The sequence below is a fragment of the Protopterus annectens genome, chromosome 13.part0 (genome assembly GCF_019279795.1).
Source record: "Protopterus annectens isolate FY-2018-M chromosome 13.part0, PAN1.0, whole genome shotgun sequence".
Taxonomy (NCBI): domain Eukaryota; kingdom Metazoa; phylum Chordata; order Ceratodontiformes; family Protopteridae; genus Protopterus; species Protopterus annectens.
Window position 1 is genome coordinate 937264213 of NC_056747.1, and position 22036 is coordinate 937286248.

Genomic DNA, 22036 nt, shown 5'->3' on the forward strand with positions numbered 1-22036 from the left:
TTATGGGCGGGGACTGGAATTTGATGTACAGTAGTGAGGTTTCATCAGGGGAACCTAGAACGGACAATATAACAAAAGCGGATAGATTTCTGAAGACATTTATCAAAATATTTGGTATTGAAGGCATGAATTCAGTAGTAGGAACTCAAGACAGAATTTATGTATTATTCCCCAAACTACAATAACATGACCAGACTAGATAGAAATTATATTTCACAGGAGCATGGGTATTTAATTGAAAGCTTCAACACACATCCAATAACTACTTCTGATCGTGCACTAACAAAATCTAGGATAAAAATGCAGGGTAATTTATTAAAAGTAAGACATTGTCACTTTCGCAACTACCTATTAAAAAGAGAGGAATTTAAATGGGTAATGGAAATTATTACAGCATTATTAGAGAAAATAGAAGTATTTTTCGAAGTTATAGCTAGTGCCCTGGATAAAATGAAAATGGTGTTTAAAAATAAGGTCAAAATAAAAGAGAAATAGATATGGCTAAGAAGTCATAGAAATTACTTTGAGGAGCTGAGAAAAGTTAAGGTATTGCAGAATAAGTAAAGTCTCACAGAACATGAGGAGGGACAAATCCAGAGTGCTAAAGAGAAAATAAGGGAGTGTCTGGATAATATGCATGAGTTTAGAAAGATTGCAGTTAAGCAACTATTTTTTGATAACTCCAGAGCACAAAAACTTTTAGCACAACAGAACATTGAAAGGGTCATCTCTAAATTTATAGAACCTATAACAAGAAAAATAACCAGAGATCCTGTAGAGGTTTTAGAGCTATTATGGAAATTTTATGAAAATTTGTATAAATCAGAGAAATGTGGAAATCAAGAAAGAGTACAAATTGAAATATTTATGGAAAAATTAATTACTCTGAGGTTAGAGGTAGATGAGGCTCAACAACTAAAAGTTAAGATATAAAGTGATGAGATAAAAACAGTGATGTATAACCAATCTTCAAAAACAGTGATGTATAATCAATCTTCAGGATAGTCTCCAGGAGCAGATGGTATTCCTGTCGAAGTCTGGGAATTAGGAGGTAGGAAAGTTATAAAGATCTGGAAGATTTTAACAATATTTTAAAAGAAAGGGAAGAAGGTTGTGGAGGCTGTGTTACTTAAAGATGATAAGGACCCTTCAGACCCAGCTTCATATAGACCTATTTCAGTTTTAAACCATGATTATAAAGTAACTAGCAAACACACAAACAAAAACTGAAAAACCAAAAACGACTGCATCAAATGGCAGACGCTGGATATTGGACTCTTTAATACAAAACACCAATCTCATTTAAATAAGTTTGAGTGGTGGAATATTTGTAGTTCTGAAGAAGTTACTACAGGAATGAAAGCACTAAACTATTTGCAGATTGTTTTAAACTTTTTTAACTGTGTATATATTTTTTGGTGTTTTGTATTAAAGAGTCCGATATACAGCCTCTGTCTTTGGAAGCAGTAATTTTTAGTTTTTCATGATTATAAAATGTTTATGATATACTAGCTAAAAGAATGGCAAAGGTGTTGCCAAAATTGATAGATATGGATCAGTGTAGTTTTGTGAAGGGGAGGCAAACATTTGACAACATTAATAGAACAATGGTGATCCAGAGGGGAGAAGAATGTAAGATCCAAGCAGTGAAACTGTTTTTAGTTCCTTTAGTCTTGTATATGGGTGAGGCTTACTTTTATCAACCTGAGAAGTTGAGGACAATAATTAATAAAGAAATGAAGGAATTTATCTGGGGTGGAAAGAGGGCAAGATTTAAGTGGATAAGTTGATCCTTCCAATAGAACAAGGTGGTTTAGGTTTACCTGATTTGACAGGATATTTTAGAGTTACACAGTTAAGGCTCATATACATGACACAAGCAGGAGGTTATAATTCAAAGTGGAAAGGGTTTATGAAGAAGCAAGGTTAAAGTTCAAGAAAAGAGAAAGGGATAATGGAATTTGAAGTGAAAGACCTGTTTTAATATAGTTTTTAGTTGAAATAGAACAGATGCAGTTGTTAGACAAGGATAATTATAGTTTATATAAAATATTACATGCTAGCTATAAGAACCAATAAGAGGAGGTTAGAAAAGATTGGGAAGAGAGACTGGAAAAGTAGTTTACAAGAAAACAATGGGAAAACATGTATGGCTCCCAAGTATGCAACCAAATACAGAAGGTTTAGGATCTTTACTTGAAAGTGTTTGCATAGGTATTTTTATACCCCACATTAACTTCAAAGTATTTTTTCTCAGGCAGATAGCAAATTTTGGAAGTCTGATGGAGAAGAAAGAGATAACTGGGAACATATGTTTTGGGAGTGTAATGAGCTGGCAGATTTTAAAAATTACTACAGAGTACTCTATAAGGAATATTGGATGAGCAAATGACTGTAAATAAGGAAATTATTCTTTTCAGCTGGGTTACAGGATCTGAATTGCCTAGACATAGTAAGGCCTTATTCATTTTAATTCAGTTGGCTGCAAAAAAAGCAATTAATTGAAAATGTAAAAGTCTACACCAACTGTTTTTGACGTACTTAATATTATAAAAGAGATAAAAGAACTGGAAAAGGGATCGTTAGAAAAGGGAAGGAGTAAATTACAAAAACTCAATGCTAAGAAATGCATAATTGTACCCTTTGGGAAGTCAACCATCCTGGCTAATTACCATGTTGATAACACATCCCTAAGAATCATGCCAGTAGCCAGGGATCTGGGTACTCTCATAGACAATAACCTTACCTTTGACTGCCATGTGGCCACAGTGGTGAGAAAATCCTTTTATGTTGTGCAACTTATAAATAAGATCATGGCATCTAGGGAGAGGTCATTGTCCCACTGTACTCCACCCTTAAGAGACAAACCATAGGGTATAATGCTCCCTTTGGTATGTACCTGACCAGGCATATTCAGCCCTAGAGTGACATCAGAGGTTCCTTACAAAAAGAATACAAGGTATAATAAACCTGCCTTATGCAGAGCACATTAAATCCCTTTCCCTCTACTCATGCTCCTATATATTGCTGAGGGGTGATCTATGCCTGGCTTACAAGGCATCCACAAACCCCACACTTATACATCTCCTACATGTTCGTAAGTCAAAGAGTACCAGAAATAAAAGGTCTAGGGATCTGAATTTTGTCTGTGACTTAAACAGAACATGCTGGAGAGACACATATGTGTCCCAGAGACTGACCTCCTTTGGAACAGACTTCTCATCCATGTGAAGCTGAGTTTGTCTATTACCCAGTTAAAGCACAACCTAGACCAGTGGATGGAGAATAAGAAATTTACACCATGTCTGACACCCATGTCCCCTATGGACGCAGGTAGCTTATAAATGCCTGGCCCTCAATATCCTTTTTGGATACAGGACATCATTGTTCTTTTGGGAAAACATGGCTAGGCTTAGAAAGGCCCCCTGGGTTGTTAACCTAGTAACAATCTATGAATTTATGAACCAACAGAATGGTTTGAAGGGACAGATATATTTTGCAGAGGAGACTGCTGCTATGGAATAGACTTCCCATTCACCATTCACATAAAACAAAGTTCACTCTGTCCATTTTCAAGCATAACTTAGATCTATAGGTAGGAAACAAAGAAAATTTACCCCAGGACTTCCCATGTACTACTAATGGACAGATGCAGTTCTTAAATATTTTATCCCATGCATGGATCCCCTCAAATTATCTATGGTATGATCCCAGTTGTTCTCATTAGGGGTGATATATAATTAGAAACCATGGGATGGGTAAGGCCAATCTATAATCAAATGGTATAGGTTATTTTGAGCACAAAAAGGAAAATTGTCTAGGCTTAAAATAGCCCACAAGGGCAGATAGTCTAATACATACCCATGAACCTATGAACATAGAAGTAAATGGAAATTGTGGGAACAATGCATACATAATAATGGTTAGGAGGAGGAGGAGTGAGGTTTAAGGGAAGGCAGGAATTCAACAATTTTTTTATAATGTTGGATTGATGATAGTAGCAAAGAAAATATGTTATATATATTGTATTTAAATGGGGAAATGTTAAAATGGTTTGTTTTCTTTTCTGCTAATGTATGTTTGTTTATGTCTTAAGTGTTACTTTAATAAAGGTGTTAAAAATATCTGGGCTTCAAAAGCTCAGAATAGAGTTGTTGATGGAGACCATGGACTGTGACATCTTCACTAAAGTCATAATGGAGACCAAATGGAGAGATGATAAATTCAGCAAGCAAAGGAGAGTAGTATTGCTGGAACTGAATTCATCCTCATTTATTGGTGAGTACCTTCATGAGGTGAACCCTGTTTTACAAAATTTCACCAAGGTGACACTGATATATAGATTGTATCTTATAAGCAAATATCATAGACAGAAATAGATTAAAAAATAAAAAGTGCCCAATCCTGGTAGATGCACTGGTGCCAGGAATAGAAAAAAAAAATGACAGAGTAGAGGTTAGGCCAGGCTCAAACATGGAGACATTCCTACAACTGGGTTAGGCCAGGCTCAGGGACAGGATGGCTCCCCCTATTGCAGAAGGAAGTAATAATCCACAAAAATCACAAAAACTGACAGGCCAAAAAAGAACCATAAAGATGACAGAGGATAAGAATGAAATTATGTATTGTTACTATTATGCAAGAAGCCCTGACTTTCCGGACAGAAGATATACAAAAAGATTAAGAGAAAAATTAGATGAAATCTAATTCTAAATCTAAAACTTGCACAACAGGTTCATGAAAAACATTATATAGGCCAAGAAACCTTGGACTGTTTGGAAAAATAAGTGACCGTGGAAGTATGAAAATATAAAGAACAAATCTAGAGATTTTTGAAAGGTATAAAAAAGAAATATGGACATGTGAAAGAAAGAGAGATTTGATATGGTACAATATTTATGCAAAGGAGAAAGACAAATTAATTAATACAAAAAAGCAGCTCCAAAGATATTCAAAGAGAAATACAGCCAAAGGCACCCAGATATGGAAAATTCACAATACAAAAAATAAGATCACAAAGGAATAGCACAGAACAGAAGATCAGTAAAGTAGAAGTTAAACAGATAGAAGCTGAAGTTATGGAATGCCTGTGAAGTGAAGGATTTAGTGTAGAAAGTCAAACACAGGTTATGTAACAACATGATGGGACAATGATTTCCCCCATGTAAGGTGAAACAGGAGGAGCAAGAGACATCTGAAGATGAAATATGGACATGGGAAAGCAAAAGAGATTTAATACAATACAATATTTATACAAAGGAAGGAGCAAAAATAATTCATAGAAAAAAGCAGCACCAAAGCTATTTGAAGAGAAATACAGGCAGAGGCATCCAGATATGGAAAATTTTACAATACAAAAAAATAAGAAAACATAGGGGGAAAGGAGAAAAGATAATTAGTAATGGAGAAGTAAAGAAATATAAACTGAGGTTATGGATTACCTGCGAAGTGAAGGATTTAGTGTAGAAAATCTAACTGTGATAACATTACAGCATGATAGAATCATTTGCCATGTGAAGATACTTTGGAGCCTTCAGCAAGAAACCACTACAAAAGTTCAGTTGGAGTTGCACAGCAAGGGAAGGAACATGAAACTGTGGCAACTCTGACGCAGTCAGTGTTATGGATTGATAGAGCAGTGAGTTCCCATATGAAAGATCAACAGATGACAAAGTGTAAAGCTAAAGAGAATATGGTATAGGAAGATTTTCTGGAACTTTCTGTAGAATGCCCACAGGAAACAAAAAACAAAAAATGTGCCCTTAGTTTAGAAAAAATCTAAGGGAAGAATTGCTTAATTTAATGCAGATGGAGACACATATTAAGATCAATGAAAAAATAGACTACAGAAAGTCAGTAAGACCCCAAATGTTAGAAGTTTGATAAAATAAATGAACATAGTAATCAAAACTGTTCACAGAAATTCATGCAATATAACAGAAGTAAGTAGGATATATTACTGTGCAGCTAAATTAATAACAAATAAAGTCTTACCACAAAAACACAGGCCAGTAAGGGAAAGGAAAGAGAGAAATCAAATGCCATCATGAAGGTATCGAACAGAAAAAAATATAAAGCAATTAAGACAAGAAGTGTTACTGTTAGAAGAATACAGAAGAGGGAACAGATAAACAAAAATACTCAGAAAGATAGACATAATAAAGGCAATGTGCAGATCAGATCAGGATCTATCATACAATATTGCAAATAATAAACTAAAGGCGTTTATATCATGTTATCGAAAGATGAAAATAGCGAACGCTATTTCATCGAACCTAAAATATCTAAACCACATAATATCGAACATTCAGAACAGCAAATTCTTTCCTTGGGAAAAAATTTGCTATTCCGAAACACATACACACAACACAAGCACACCTAAAAAACATCAATACACACACATACACATAATCCTACAACTAACCCTACACTAAACTATACAGACACTACTATCTATCCACTTACCTTAACCCAAATCCTAACCCTAAGGTCCGTCACTATCGCACAGTCACCTAACCCGCACCCTAACCCTAACTCACTTAACCCGCGCCCTACTCACTTAACCCACCCCTAACCCTAACTCACCTAATCTGCGCCCTAATCCTAACAACCACACAATTGCACACTTACCTGAACCCAACCCGTAAATTTCTACCACAGCGCTGAAAATAGCGAAGCCACAGAACCGGCCAACCGAATTCTTTCCCTAGGAAAGAATTCGGTGTTCTGCAGCTTCACTATTTTTAGCGTTTACTCAAAACGGGTTGATGTTAGAACATTCGAAGTTTTAAAACTTCGATGTTCTGATATAGACCCAACTAAAGATATCAGCACAGGCAGAAACAATTAGAAGATATGCAGATAAATATAAAAGAATAGTATAAAATAAGCAATTTGTTGATGACCCAAAACGTTTTATAGAGAATTGGGAAACAAGGCAAAAAGAATAGTAACACCACCAAGAAAAGAAGAAATAGACATATTTTGTAGAAATATCTATGAAGATCATGCAGAGCATAACAAAGATGCTGAATGGAAAGAAAAAGTAAAAGAAAGAATAAGAAGTTTAAATGTACAGGATATGAAATGGGATGAAGTAACAGCCAGAAAAATTGAAACAAAATTAAGAAAAACTCCTAACTGGAAAACCCCAGGCCCAGATGCATTACCTCACTTTTGGATAAAAGTATTAACATTTTTACATGAAGATTTAGCCATGAGTAAGAGCTATTTATACGCGCACCCCAAACAGGTGCCAACCTGGCTAACAATAGGAAAACAAAACTCCTCCTTAAAACTGAACCTGCAAAATATTCGAAAAACTGCAGCCCAGTAACTTGTCTTCAAGGGATGTATAAATTATACACTGGAGTTGATGACAACAGAGTTTATAGTCATTTAGAAGAAAACTCAATCTTGGCAATAGAACAAAAGGGTAATAAAAGAAAGTCATATAAAACAAAGGATCATTTATTGTTAAATAAAGTCATAATGGAAAATTGCAAAAAAGGGAAGAATCTAATTAGGGTATGGATAGACAACAAAAAAGCAATTGACAGCATCTCACATTCATGGATAAAAGAGTGCTTAGAAATGCACAAGATGCGCTCTGCACTGATTGATTGCATTACAGTGACCAAGAAACAGTGGCAGACCACTTTGCAGCTAAGCCATGATAAAGGACAAATTATTATCCCAGGAATAAAAATTCAAAGGGGGATATTCCAGACTTTTGTCACCACTGCTCTTTCGTCTTGCCCTTAACCCACTAAGCTGTTTACTTAATGGATTAGGCCATGGTTACAGTTTGGCTCCCAGAAAACAACAAAGTGTAAAGACTTATCTTCTTTTTGTGGATGAGTTAAAACCATATATTTCATCAGATGAGGAACTGAAAGTACAACTGCAGGTGGTCAAAACTTTCTCAGATGATATAAGAATGTCATTTGGTCTTGTCAAATCTGCAAAAGCAACCTTTAAAGCTGGAAAGCTGCAATACCAAGAAAATAGTCTGTGACAGGAATGTGATATGAGCGAGAGAGTATATAAATATTTGGAAATTGATGAAGGAACAAAAAAGAAAACACGAACAAATGCAAATAAAACTCAGTTAGGAACACTTCAGAAGACAAAAACTAATACTGTAAACAGCCCTAACTTCTAAGAATAAAGTCTAAGCTATAAACCACTTTGTTCTTCCTGATCTAACTTAAAGTTCTGCGGTTATTGACTGGCCCCATAAGATATATCAGTTGGACAGGAAAACAAGAAAACTGCTTCATGCTTATCAAATGATTTATAAAAATAGGTGTATATCAAAATTATATATTAACCATTATGAGGGAAGTATGGGCATCCTTGAAACTGATTACATGTCTTGAGCTGCAGTCATAGGATTGCATACATAGCTGACCTCACAAGATCCAAACATAGAGAAAGTTTTAAAACATGAGAATAAGTCTAAGATGATTTCCCTGCTTAGTTTAGCAGAAGCATATCAGTCTCAAGTAGGACTGGAAATCAAACCAGAAGTAGTTAAAAATCAGACAGCAACTGAATGTGCCAAAAAACAAAATAAGGTGAAGGATCAGATGAGAAGGCAAGAAATGTGGAAAATGCATAAATACAGTTGCAAGTATAGAAAACTCCTGCAACAACCTTATGTCAATCAATATCTGACACAGGATAAGGAGAGGTGAATTTAAACCAGAAGACGAATGGTTAATTTTGGCCACCCAGGTTAGTGGACTACATACACATTGGTTTACAAAGTCTATTGAACATGTCGGAGAAACAGACAAATGCAGGTTTTGTAAAACATAATCAGAAACAATGGCATATCTTGTTGCTGGGTGTGATACACTAATGGAAGAAGGCCTATATACTGAAAAGCACGATAATGTGGCAAGACTGTTGCATTGGGGATTGTGCAAACATTATAATTCTGAAGTACCTGAGAAGCATTGGAAACATGAGCCACAAAGCATTATAGAAAATTATGAAGTTTATATCACATGGGATCACCCATTAACAACAGTTCAAAAAATAGATGCAAGAAAACTAGACATAGGAGTTCAGGAAAAGAAGACAAAAGTAACATAGATTATTAAAGTGACTACATTCAGTGATTACAGTGTCTTATGTACACAGAGTCACAAAAAGTCATAAAATACTAGGATTTGCAGGGAAAAATGAGGGCAATGTGGAAGAAGGCTACTCAGACAGTTACAATAGTAGTACGAGCAATGGGTCTCATAAAAAGAATTTACAGTTGTATTTAGATATGCTACCAAAACATGTAACTCCTTGTGAATTGCAGAGGAGTCAGTTCTGGGGATATTGTGGGTGTTGCAAAGAGCACTTTGGCTAGCGTCAAAGACTGAAACAATACTAATTTCATGAACTTTAATCAAACTTTGATTTAGGAATGGGATCCATTCCTGTCATGGTATTAGAAATCCAAAGGTCTTGGAGAAATTAAAAAGAGAGTAAACTCTTCGATGTGATTATTGTGGTTGATTGACAGAGTTTAAAGCTCATAAAAATATCCGGTGTAGCTACAATTCTTACTTTAGGTGAGTGTTCAGAAAAGTCCAAGTAAGAAACTGAAATGTCATAAAACTAGGGAAGTTGAAAGATGAATAAAAAGTGGAACCAGTGAATGTAATCCTCAACAGTAACAAGGATGTTTGAGGCATAAACACTGTATGCATTTCACTTTAGTTATGCATACAGTGTGTAGGTATAGAGTGAAATCCATACAGTGTGTATGCCTCACAATATCCTTGCTACTGTATTTTATTTTAGTTATGCCATGGGGGTAATACCCCCCCAAAAAAATAAATAGGACACTATCACAAGGAAGAAGCTGCCCCAACTTTAAAAAAGAAAGAAAGAAAGAAAACATGAGTGAGTACTGCAGAAAAATGCTTTGAGAATGAGTAATAATTTACAGCACATTTGGTGTTTGCACTTTATTTTATGCCACCCAAATTCATTATAGCAGATGAAACAGTGATGATTGATCATTGTGTAAAGTATAAATGTAGACCAGAATGTGGGAAAGCTGCAAGGAATCAAACCCATTTCCTTGTTCCCTGATGGGGCTTTCTCTTAATCCTTTAAGTCGTCCAAATACACTAAATGACAAAGACTTACCATTAGTTATCTCAGCAGAAGGGAGACATTCAGTAATGAGGCTGATGTGTGTTCACAGGTGTTGAGTGCTAATATGTCAACTATAGATTATGCAAATTTGTTTTCTTTGCCAGCAGCTTTACAGAATTGTTGTATTCTGTACTAGCTGGTAGAGCTGCCAGTCATGGTTGTCAGTGCTGCTATTATTATTATTATTATTTTTATTTTTTTCAGAATGAAGATTGTATTACTCCTGGCTTATTATGTTTCTATTCTTTATCTGTGTCCCTGCTAATGCTAGCTGAATCTGAATCTAGTGTGGTTTTCTTTTTTTGTAGTAATTGTGGATCATGCATTCATTGTTCCAGACTGACTTGCTCAACCTGCTTCTTCCATTTCTATTCCTCATGTTCACCACTTACAAGAAACAGGAAATAGCAGATTTGAAAATGTATAATGTGAACAGATCACCATTATACTTCTCAAGTGTCACCAATTTTGCCCCATAGTATTGCCAGTAATTTTACTTTTACACTTTTTATTACCCAGAAATGCAATTTGATGCATTACTCTTGTTATATTAACTCTTCAAGGGAAGTAGAGCACTATTTTAAAATTATCCCTAATTTTGAGTCTTTGACTATCATTATCTTTGAGTTTGACTAAGATTCAGAAAGAATCCAGAAGTGAGCTTTAACTGTTGTGGTAAAAAAGGCCATTTAACATGATCACAAATGCGATGATATAAGGTTATGCCATCTGTGCCAGGGAGAGTAGGACAGTGCATGTGTAACATATGCCAGCATAGCTAGCTGGAGTTTTTTAAAGAATTGTATGTCATTTGACTATCACACTGATTTGTAGAGATGCTTTTGTTACAAATATATCTTTAAAGTTGCTTGTGTTAAAAATGCATCAACAGTGAGTCCTTCTGGACAGAAAAGAGATATACATGTATCATAACTGATTAAATGTATATGTTTTAACAGAGAATTCTGAAAGGGAACAGGTTACTCTCAATCCAGCTAATTTTGAAAAATAGGTTGAAAATTAAATGGGTTGGTTTAGGCCATAAAAATTTTGTCTTACAGGTCTGATTGCAGCCAGAGACAAAAAATGTCTGGGAAAACCAGGACTAGGTATATTATTGTTTTGTCCTTAGGGGTGAACTAATTGCTGTCTTGGAAGGGTGGAAGTTTTTGAAATTGATTTATAGCTTTCAGATGCTGCAACAGATCTTAGCAAAGCTCTGGGTGTGTATTTTACCAGAGTCAGGTTACCATATGTGATGTCATTATATAACCAGCACTGACATTATTTTTTTAGATATTAGTGAGAGATATGATGTAACTCACATGGCAGCACTTCGTCTTCTGGAATCTAACAGGAAAGATCTGCACAGATATCTCACATGACCACACACCTCATTTTGCCTTGCGGTAGTAAACAACTCAACACACTTCATCTTGCTTTGCTTTAGTATGTAACCAGGGAACAGTAATTCTTTAGTCAGTCAGGAAACTATAGAGAGATTAGTTAAATGTTGTTTTTCTGCATCTGTGTGAATATATCCAGCTGTGTTATTTTTATATCTCCTGCGACTGAAACTCTGGTATTTATTGTAGCTAGATATTCAGTATTCTCATGTTTTCTATTTTATTATTTATTATTAAAATTTTCTATACATTTCTTTGTAGTTGGTCTTTTAGAGAATACTTTTAACATCTTAAGTGTACTTATATGCTTATTTTAGTGACACTATAGCTGCTCCTGAAAGCCTTGCTGCATTGGTCAAACTCTACCATTTGTATTAGTATTGATTTTACTCAGTACAACTGGGTACCCTTGTAAGAGCCTTAGAGTAGCTGATAGATGGCAGCATAATTACTTATAGTCTGGGCAGAGGGGGGCACAGCTGGTAAATCTGTGCCAACCTTTCCCGTGTGTGTGTGTGTGTGTGTGTGTGTGTGTGTGTGTGTGTGTGTGTGTGTGTGTGTGTGTGTGTAAATCAAATACCAAAGTGTGTGTGTCAGCTACTTGGAACAGAGACCCAGAGATCCAAAGTGGTCAGTGTGGAGTCTTGTTTGGGGCCTTGAGAGAGACAGAGAGTCCAGCCCTAGGTCTGGATTATGCTCCCTATGTGGTCTATGTGAAATTGTGCTCGGTGCAGAGAAGTGCATTGGAAAATACTGTGTGAATCCATTTTTGCTCCTAGTGGCTGTCCCTCACTGGTGTCAGTGGTGAGGATTGAGGCTCCTTGATTACTGGCCTGGAGTAGGGGCTGTCACAACAAAAACAGCAATTCAGAAACACAAAGCTGCATTGGGGAAAGACCTCATTTTTGGAAACTTTGCATGCCTGTGAATCATGCTATGACTTTTTTTCAATTAGTTTCCTTCTGTAAACTTCAGGAAGTTTGTTTTCCATTTTAGCTCAAATACATGGTTAGATATTCTTGGAGAGGCAAGAATATGATTCATGCAGTTATACAAGAAGAATTATTCATACAGCTGTTAATACATGGCTTTTTGTTGGTGGCTTATTATAGACAGTTCTGAAGTTAGAATTTAGAACCTAGTTTGAAAAAGGATTCAGTGTTCTTATTCATGTCGGTGTAAATCGGTATTAATCTCTGTAGTGGACCATGTATAATAAATTATGTTTTTTGGTATAGTTCAGAACAGCCTCAGCAGTATTATTTTATATTCAAAAATGACTGCCTTTCAAAGTTGTTCCTCTACTACATTCTGTACATGCTTCCTTGTTGTGTATACTACACAGCACACATGCTATATATAATGTCAAGAATGATAAACAATTTGCTACTACTACCTAATTTACTGCATAAGCTCTATTTTATGTCTACACACTTGAATATAGAGCTATGTAATTTTCTTTCTCACTTTGGGAAGTGTAAGACACATAATGTAATTTTTTATGTATATTTATTTGCATAATGTTCCTGTATTGTATTTCCCTTTCTGTTTGCCTGTGGCAGGATTATGGTATGAAGGGTCTATTTTGGATTAGTTCATATATCAATTTGCTAAATTTGAGGAAACTGTGGCTGAGTGTGAAGACAGGGGCTCACAAAATTGTTAGAAGTGTGAGTGGTTCCCTTGATTTTTAGAAGATGGTCAGCATCCTTATCTCTGCCATATTCTACATTATGGCCCATTTGCTGGCCCACAGATCACACCAAAAGATGATCATTCAGGCTGTGAGTCCCAGAAAATGCTCCTCCCACCCACAAGACATGAGATAGAAATTACTCCTTTGAAGCATAAGACATTTTTAGGATCTGTAGTCTTGCTTCCTATAGGCATCAGCTTTGTTAATGGATTGGACTGCATATATCTAAATGGCTTGCATCCAGGCTCAGTCTTTTCTTTCCATCTACTGAGTCAGATCAGTGAAAGTGGCTTGGTGGTTTGAATGTAGAAGTAGTGCATGCAGAGATGTACTGTCAGGTAGACCAGATACACTAGGCAGTGGTCTGCTTTTGTTGTATGAACCATACTGTACTTTACTAATGCAAATGTGAAACAGATTTAGAATAAATTACAATCCATTGTGGTCATTATTACTTCTTGTATTTATTTTATTATAATCAGACATCTGACTGAGATGTACTTAGTCAACAACATTATTATAATTGATGAATATGGGGTGGCTGTCTGTATGTATGTGAACACTGGAATAATTTACTCTGACTGACAACAGTGTATGTGTGTTTGAAATAGAGTTGATTTATAGTGGGTGTTTTTCATTTGATTAAGTTAATAAGCACTCTTCTGGCTTTGCAGGGCCTATGTATATACTTGTGTGAAGCAATTTGTAAAAAGGTAAAGGATGTTACTGTGACTATCATTTAACCACAATCAGACATCTGAAGTATGTACAGTTAATTATGTGGTTATAATTGCATGGCATTGGGCACTATCTGTAAATGAAAGTGATAGATTCTGGCCTGCTGTTATTTGCTTTATTTAGGCGGTCATTTTGTTTTTGCAGGACTAATATGCATTTGTGTGAAGCAAGTTGAAATACATTACTGAGGCTGACTACAGTGGGCTTCTGTGAACCAGATTTGAAATAAATTACTATAGGTATTTTTATTTATTGCAATCAGGCATCTGAGGTGTACACAGGCAACAAAGTGGCTTTAACTGCTGGGTATGCAGGCAGTGCCTTTTGAAGGACATAACTGACCCTGGCCTATTTGATTAAGTTAGGCAATCACTATTCTGGCTTTACAGGACTGTATATTTGTGTGAAGCACACTAGAATACTTTACTGTGGCTGGCTATAATGAGATTTTGTGAAACACAATTGAAATAAATTACTGTGGGCTTTTTATATTTATAATCAGAAATCAGAGGTGTACACTGTCAACAAAGTGAATGTAACTGGTGGGTATGGGGGCTGTTTGTGGTTGAAAATGAATGAACCTGAAATCATTTACTTAAGGTAAACAATCATTTCTCTGGCTTTGCAAGACTAATACGTACTTGCATGAAGCATGATGGAAGACTTTACTGTGGCTACTGTTTGTGTGAAAGAAAGTTGAAGTGCATCAGTGTGGCCATTTTGTCATAGTCAGACAACTAAGTTATATACTGAGAACGAAGTGGCTATAAAGTGTGTGTGTGTGTGTGTGTGTGTGTGTGTGTGTGTGTGTGTGTGTGTGTGTGTGTGTGTGTATGTGTGTGTGTGGTGTTTATGGATGAAAGTGATTGACTCTACTGCTTGCTTAGTGGAAACAATCATTAAACTGGTCTTTCAGGATTAGTAAGCATTTGCATGTTTGTGTAAAACAGTTTTAATTTACTTTTACTTTGGCCATTACTTTTTCTATTTTTAGTTGTCTAAACTGTGCAGAGTTAGCAAGGTGGCTATTATTTCTGGGTAAAGGTAATGCATGTGGATGAAAATAACTGCCCTGCTGTTATAATTAAGTTAAACAGTCATTAATCTGCACTAGTGTACATTTGTGGGAAACAACTTGTAGTACTTTGATCATTATCATTATCAACCCCCTTTTTCCAATTTTCCACATGGGGTTGGGTGTTGCATTAATTGTGAACATTTCTTTCAATTCAATGCTACTCTCCTACCTTCTCTAACATTCATACCTGACTGTAATAGTTCTTCTCTCACAAAATCCAGCCATCACTGTGGAGGATGTCTTTATTTTTTCTTGCCATCTTCCTGTCCCAAATTTTCTTTACCAGATTGTCTTTTGCTTTCCTGTACATGTGACTGAATGACTGTAATCTGTTCTCTTTGACCTACTCTACAATTGCGGATATGTAGGCTTTTGCTCCGATGTCTTAATTTCTTTTTCTCCCTCACAATGTGCCAACCATCTGTCTCAGGTGCTTCATCTTTATCACTTCTTGCTTTCCCAGCTCTGCTTTTACAGCTTAGGTTTCTGTATCATGCTGTACTGATTGCACCACTGTTTTGTACACCTTATTTTTCAGCTTCTTGTGGAATTCTTCTGTTACACACTACTCCAACACTCTGTCCTATTTGGCTGCAGCCCCCCCTAATTCTAGCTTTGACCTCCTCATTCAGACTCCCCTTCTCTAGGACTACCCCTCCCAGATATTTGGAACTGTTAACCTGTTCCAATATTTTCTTTTCTATCTCAGTTTTCAACTTATTCTGATTTCCGCTTTGCCTATGGGACAACTCTCTTATTTGTATTCAGTCTCATTCCTTGTGCCTTCAGTTTTGCATTTCATTCCCATATAATTTACTGAAGTTCTTGTTCAGAATCTGCTGTAATGCTATATCATCTGTGTACAACAGCTTTGTTGTCTGTGCCCTTCGACCTATTTGCTAATATAGTTCATCATCAATGTGAACAGAAATGGTCTCAGAGCTGAGCACTGATGCACACCTAATCCCACTAAGAACCCCTCTCTGAGCCTGAACACTGTTCACACTTATGTCATCGGGTCCTTGTACATAGCCTGCACTAATTCTACTACCAGTGTTTCTGGAAGCACAAACTACCACAGGACTGTTCACATCAGCTTTTTTGGAATGTTTTTATATGCTTTTTAAAAGTCTAGGAATGCTCAGTTGCACTCATCTCTAGATTTTTTCCATCTGTCTGTCTCACTGCAAACATTAGGTCAGTTATCCTGCACTCTAATGTGAATCTGAACTGCTCATCACTCACCTTACTTTCTAATACTCTGCATATTCATTTATCACTCTCTTTAGGACTTTCATGCAGCATGATGGGAGTTTGATACCTCTATTCTGCCCACAGCTGGGAATGCCCAGTTTGTTCTTGTTCACTGGCACTACAATGCTTTCTCTCCAGTCAACTGGAATACAAATTTCTCTCCATAATGCTACGATTACTTTCTGGAGCCAATTCTTTCCAAACTCACACAATATCTTGATCATAACTGTCCTGACCTCATCTGAGCCTTCTGCTTTCCCTAACTTAATTTTCTTTAGAGCTGTTCTTACTTTTTCTAAGGTGGGCTCTTCTTCCTCTTTCATCATAGGCTGTACAGCTTGTGTAGGGTTTTCTTCATTCAGAAGCTGATGGAAGTAATTCTTCCACCTGTCTTTAATGTCCTTTGATCTTGTGAACAAGTTGGTGGTGGTATCCATTGTGAAGGGTGTCTGATAACTATCTTTTTTATCTTTCTATCTTTGCCTTGCAACCTGATAAGAGTTTATTTTTGCCATTGGCTATGCCACTTTACAGAAGATGGTAGTGTGCCTCTGATACCTTGTTATTTACTATTGCTACTGGTCTCTTAGCCTCTTTTTTAGACAAGCAGTATTGGTTCTTAGCCTGGTCCATCTTTTTTGTCTCTCACTTTTTCCTGCACTCCTTCTTTCTTTTGATTACTTCCTGGACTTCTGCATTCCACCACCAGCTTTCCTTTTGTACCTTATTTCCATACCTGACCCAGCTGCATATCTGTTCTACAATCCTCACACATGCTGTTTTGAGATGCTGCCATTTTTCTTCCACTCCACCTATTCCCTCTTCTTCCAGAGGTGCCAGAGCCCTAAATATTTCCATGAACTCTTGTGCTTTTGCTTCTGTCATTTTCCACGTTTTCACCCTAGTCTCTGTTGACCTTAGAGCCTATGCTGACCAGTGTTTGCAGCTGATTGTGACCACCAGTGGTTTATGCTGTGGGAAACTGTTCACTGGGCATGACTTTGCAATCACTAATTCTGTCCTAGTGTCGGTAGTCAGAGGATGTCTAATAGAGTTGCATGTTGGTCACTCCTGTATATAAATTTGGGCCTGTCTCTCTTGCTGAACTATGTATTGGCCACCATCAATTCATTTGCCAGATAGAAGTCTACAATGGCCTCCCTTCTTTATTCCTGTCAACTCAACCATATGTACCCAGGCAGTCCTCATATCCTGTTCCATCTGTCCCAATTAGGGCATTCAGGTCCCCCATTATCAACGCCATCTCATGTTGTTCTGCTTTGTCTAGTAGGTTCTGTTCTCACAGACCTACTGTGTGGCATAGGCTAAGATTATGAATACCACCCCTGTCTGATTTCCACAAGTCTGCCACTAATTTTGATGACATCCCTGTGAAGCCTCTCACTCTCTACAATTTCCAGACTGTTTCTGCCCTAAACTGCCCCCGAGTAGTCTGATCTGCTCTTCCATCTTGCCTCTTGGATACAGGGAATGTCCAGTCTCCTATTTGCCATCATGTCATCCAGTTTCAAGCTGCATCCTATACGTGAACCTTTAATGAGTGTTGCAATCCCTACTTCATGTTTCACAGTTTGGTTTAAATACAACATTCGCTTTACACAGCTTTCCCAGGTAAGACATGATGGATAAATGGAGATCAGCCTGACAACCAGTAACTTATTGACCCAGGACTGCTGGACATTGTGACAGGCACACACTGGTCAGTAGAGGCACATAGAACCCCCTCCCACCATTCAGCACTGGCCTCAGGTGTATGTCAGAGTAGGTAGGATCCTCAACCCACACACGGTCAAATATCTGTGCCCATTTTTGGTGACATTAGTCAACATGATTAAATCACCTAAAGCCAATTTTTACATCATCAAGTGGTTAACCCTGGCATAACAAACAGTCTGTGATCTATGTTCTCCTATCTAGAGGATACTGCATTCCACAGCTAATGCCTAAAGAGGATGATCTGTACAGTTTGTCTCCTGATAGACACCACCTACATGCATTATGGTAGATGCTGACCATGACTCCACTCTTGGGTGTGTTTGAGGTACAAACATCCAACATGTTTTTGGAAGGTGGGAGGAACACTGCAGAGACTCAGGGAGAACATGCAAATTCCACACAGGCATTGACCGGAAGTCAAGATCAAACCTTATACCTTATGCATGGGACATAAAGACATTGACCATTATATCTGTAAACCTGTAGTATTTTGATGTGGCCATATTTTTAAAATGAAAATAAGACATAAAAGGTGTATATATAAAGTGAATAAAATGGTTGCAATTGATAAGTATGGAGTCTGTTTGAGCATAAAAAAATCACTTATTTTATTTGTGGCCAAACACAATACTGGAGGCACATACATTGTTGCCATCAGACATATAAACACAACATGCTTTCTTACCCCTACACCCAATACCCCCTGCTTGATTCAACTGGCCATGCTCTAAGGTGTGCACAGAAGGTCATTATAGCTCAAGTAGGGGCTGGATAGAGACAGTATGATTATTGTTTCTTTAACTTTCCTAATAATCCAACCTCTGAGTTGTACACTGAAGGTTGTCACAGCATTTCTAAGGAAAGTGTACTGTCTAAGACCAACAGTAAGGAATACTTTACTGTGATTGTTATTTTTGTCACCTTCCATACAGTCAAACATCAAGTGGTAAGGAGTCATGTTGTATGTGTCTGTCTGTCTACATGTGTTTGAGTATGTGTGTGTATGTGTATGTGTGTGGAACAGTAAAAAGCTGACTATACTACTGTGGTCATTTGTTATTTCCCTGCCATCCATGTCTAATATCAGAGGGGTACACAGACGGTGGCTGTCTTTTGTGAAATATGGGTGAGGAGGCACAAAGTGCATATGCATAACAGCAACAGCTTGAAATACATGATTGTGGTCTTTTGTTCTTTCATTGTCATCATAGTCCTTAACCACAGGGGTACACAGGAAATTACTATATTTTTTGGTGAGACAAGGTGGCAGTCAGTATTCCAAAATATGATTTACTTTTCCTTACAAACATTACTGCTATTCTGTCAGCTTTGAGCACTAAACCTTGAGTACAAGGCACAACTTATTTCTTCCTTGAAAGGAAAAACATGACTGCATTTCTTTCATTCCACGGTCAGGCCATCATTAGATCAAAAAGTTCGGAAAAAGCTATAAAGCTCTAAAATACCTCTTACAGCATCTAAAACTGCATGACTTATGGGAGTCTAGTGGCCTTATACCCCTGCTTGTTATAGTAGCATGAATCATACCTCTCAACTGCCCAGATTTACACAGAATGTCCAGTTTTTGCCTCATATTTTTGGTCTGTTCCTCATACAATTTGTGGTTTTCTGATAAATCACTGAGGACTTAAGTCACTAAATAATGACAGACATTTTGGTTTCATACTTCATATTGTTCAAAAAATGCATGCTAACACAAATCCTGTTATTCTACCAACCTTCTAAGTTTATAAGAGCAATATTTAAACTCTGTCGCTATTTTTAGTAATTTATCCCCTATTATTTTAGGCTTTGCCTGGATTTCTTGCTGTTAGAAGTTGAGAGGTATGTAGCATATATTTTTGATACTTTTATCCACAGAATGTGATGAAGCAAAAGCTTGAACACCAGCAAGGTGTAGAAAGTTCTGCAGAATAGAAAGGAAGAACAATTAATTTTAATCACAGTTCTGTTTTAACATGTTTTGTGTTAAAATACATGCTAAAAAGAATGATATCATTTTTCTTTTAATACTATAATAACATATATTCTTGATACCTAATCTAAAATAATAAGTCAAGTAGACCATCAAGGAGGACAGGTAATGGGACAGGAGAGGCTGTGGTAGCACTAGTGATGGAGCTAGGGGGGCCATCAAATTGGTCCAAATGTAATCCCATAGTTGCTGAGACGCTACTGTGAGTGTTGCATTAAAAGGATTTGTCTGAATAAGAAGATGAGAAACAATTAAAAAGAGTCACACTGCAGCACTTCTACTAAAAGCAAGTCTTGTAGGCATTTCCTTGTTAGACATATGTGGGGGCACATGGTATTAAAAGGCTTTCATGAGTGACTATCTGGATTCAATTCTGCTCGGGTAACATTTACCACAATGCACACAGGAAGATACTTTATATGCTTCCTCACCCAGGACAGATGAACTTTATGACTAAAATGTCCAGTTTTGTTTTATTATTTTATCTTGTAAAAGATTAGCTTCTTAGTGTACAATTACAAAGGGCCAGGTGGAGGACAGAACTTTGTGATGGGGGACTGATTTGGACAACAGTATGTAAACAGTGTGCAGGAAACACTATGATGATGGGGGGAATGATGTAGCAGGGTGAGCAGCTTGGGAGCTGGGAATACAAATTTTGAAAATCTTGGCTACGCTCTTAACAGTAGCACTGTTTTGTGGTAGACACATTAACAAATCATTTGAATGTAAGGTTGCAGCAGGTTTATTTTTTCCTCTATCTTTACTGAATGTATATATGGATATTTTAGAATCTATCTCCAGTCTATGCACAACGCTAGTCTGGCAGTTTTCTGCATAAGACTCCTTTGTAAAAAAAAAAAGTTACAAATTTATGTTTAAGTAAAAATTATTTGCACAACTTTATATTGCTGTTGCTATCCACTTATTCCTTAACATTTCAATCTACTTTTACCACTGAACTATGTGACAAGGAAATTGTAATGAAACTGTTCATTTGGCTTAAAGGAGTGCAGAGAGACAAGCATTTGCAATTTGAAGTACAGGCCAACACTAAGGGACTCTGGCTAACAAAGTTCACAGATGACTGCATGAACCATTATTGAATCCCCAAATGATGTGGATACTCTAGAAAAAGGGCCTTACAGAAACAGATGCTTGGTGCCAGAGCCATGGGTTCAAGCTCAATGCCAAGAAATGTATAGTTATCCCCTTTGGGAAAAAACATGTACCCATGAATTACCATATAGGTGGTAGTACACTAAACACCGAAAGTGTGATAAGAGACTTAGGGACACAGGTGGACAGTGGTCTCACCTTCGATAACCACATCGCCACAACAGTCAGGAAATCCTTCTATGTGGCACACCTCATCACTAAGGGCTTTTCATCCAGAAAAAAGGAGGTCATTGTCCCACTGTACTCACCCCTCATTAGACCCATTATAGAATACAATGCTCCATTTAGTATGTACCTCTCAAAACATCTGCAACAACTGGAAAGGCCGCAGAAATACCTCAGTAAAAGAATCACAGGCCTAAAGCAGATGCTCTATGCTGACCAACTTAAAAAACTCCAGCTATACTCTGTCACATATCGTCTACTCAGAGGCGATCTCTGCTTAACATACAAGGCCATGTCAAGCCTAGAGCTGTTGGACATGCTACATTTAAAGAAATCTCAATCCCTCAGAGCCACACGCTCCAGGGATCTAAACCTTGTCATCACAATAAACAAAACATGCTGGAGGGATAGGTTCCTGACCCAGAGACTCCTCAGACTCTGGAATAGATTGCCCATACATGTCAAGCAGAGTGCCTCTTTGGTCCTCTTCAAAAGGAACCTTGACGATTGGATGAAAGAAAGGAAATTCACCCCGGGGATCAAGTCAGTCGCCCTGCTAGACAGGGGTCCAGGGAAGTAAATAGTGTGGGAAGAAATAGCCAGGGAATTGTTATGGCTAG

General features: G+C 37.1%; 1 protein-coding gene across 1 annotated transcript in view; it reads left to right on the top strand.

Moving 5' to 3' along the window:
- The window catches only part of LOC122787992 (kelch-like protein 10), a 115487-nt gene that overhangs the window by 43196 nt on the left and 50255 nt on the right, over positions 1-22036 (top strand). The gene's annotated exons all lie outside the window — the stretch shown is intronic.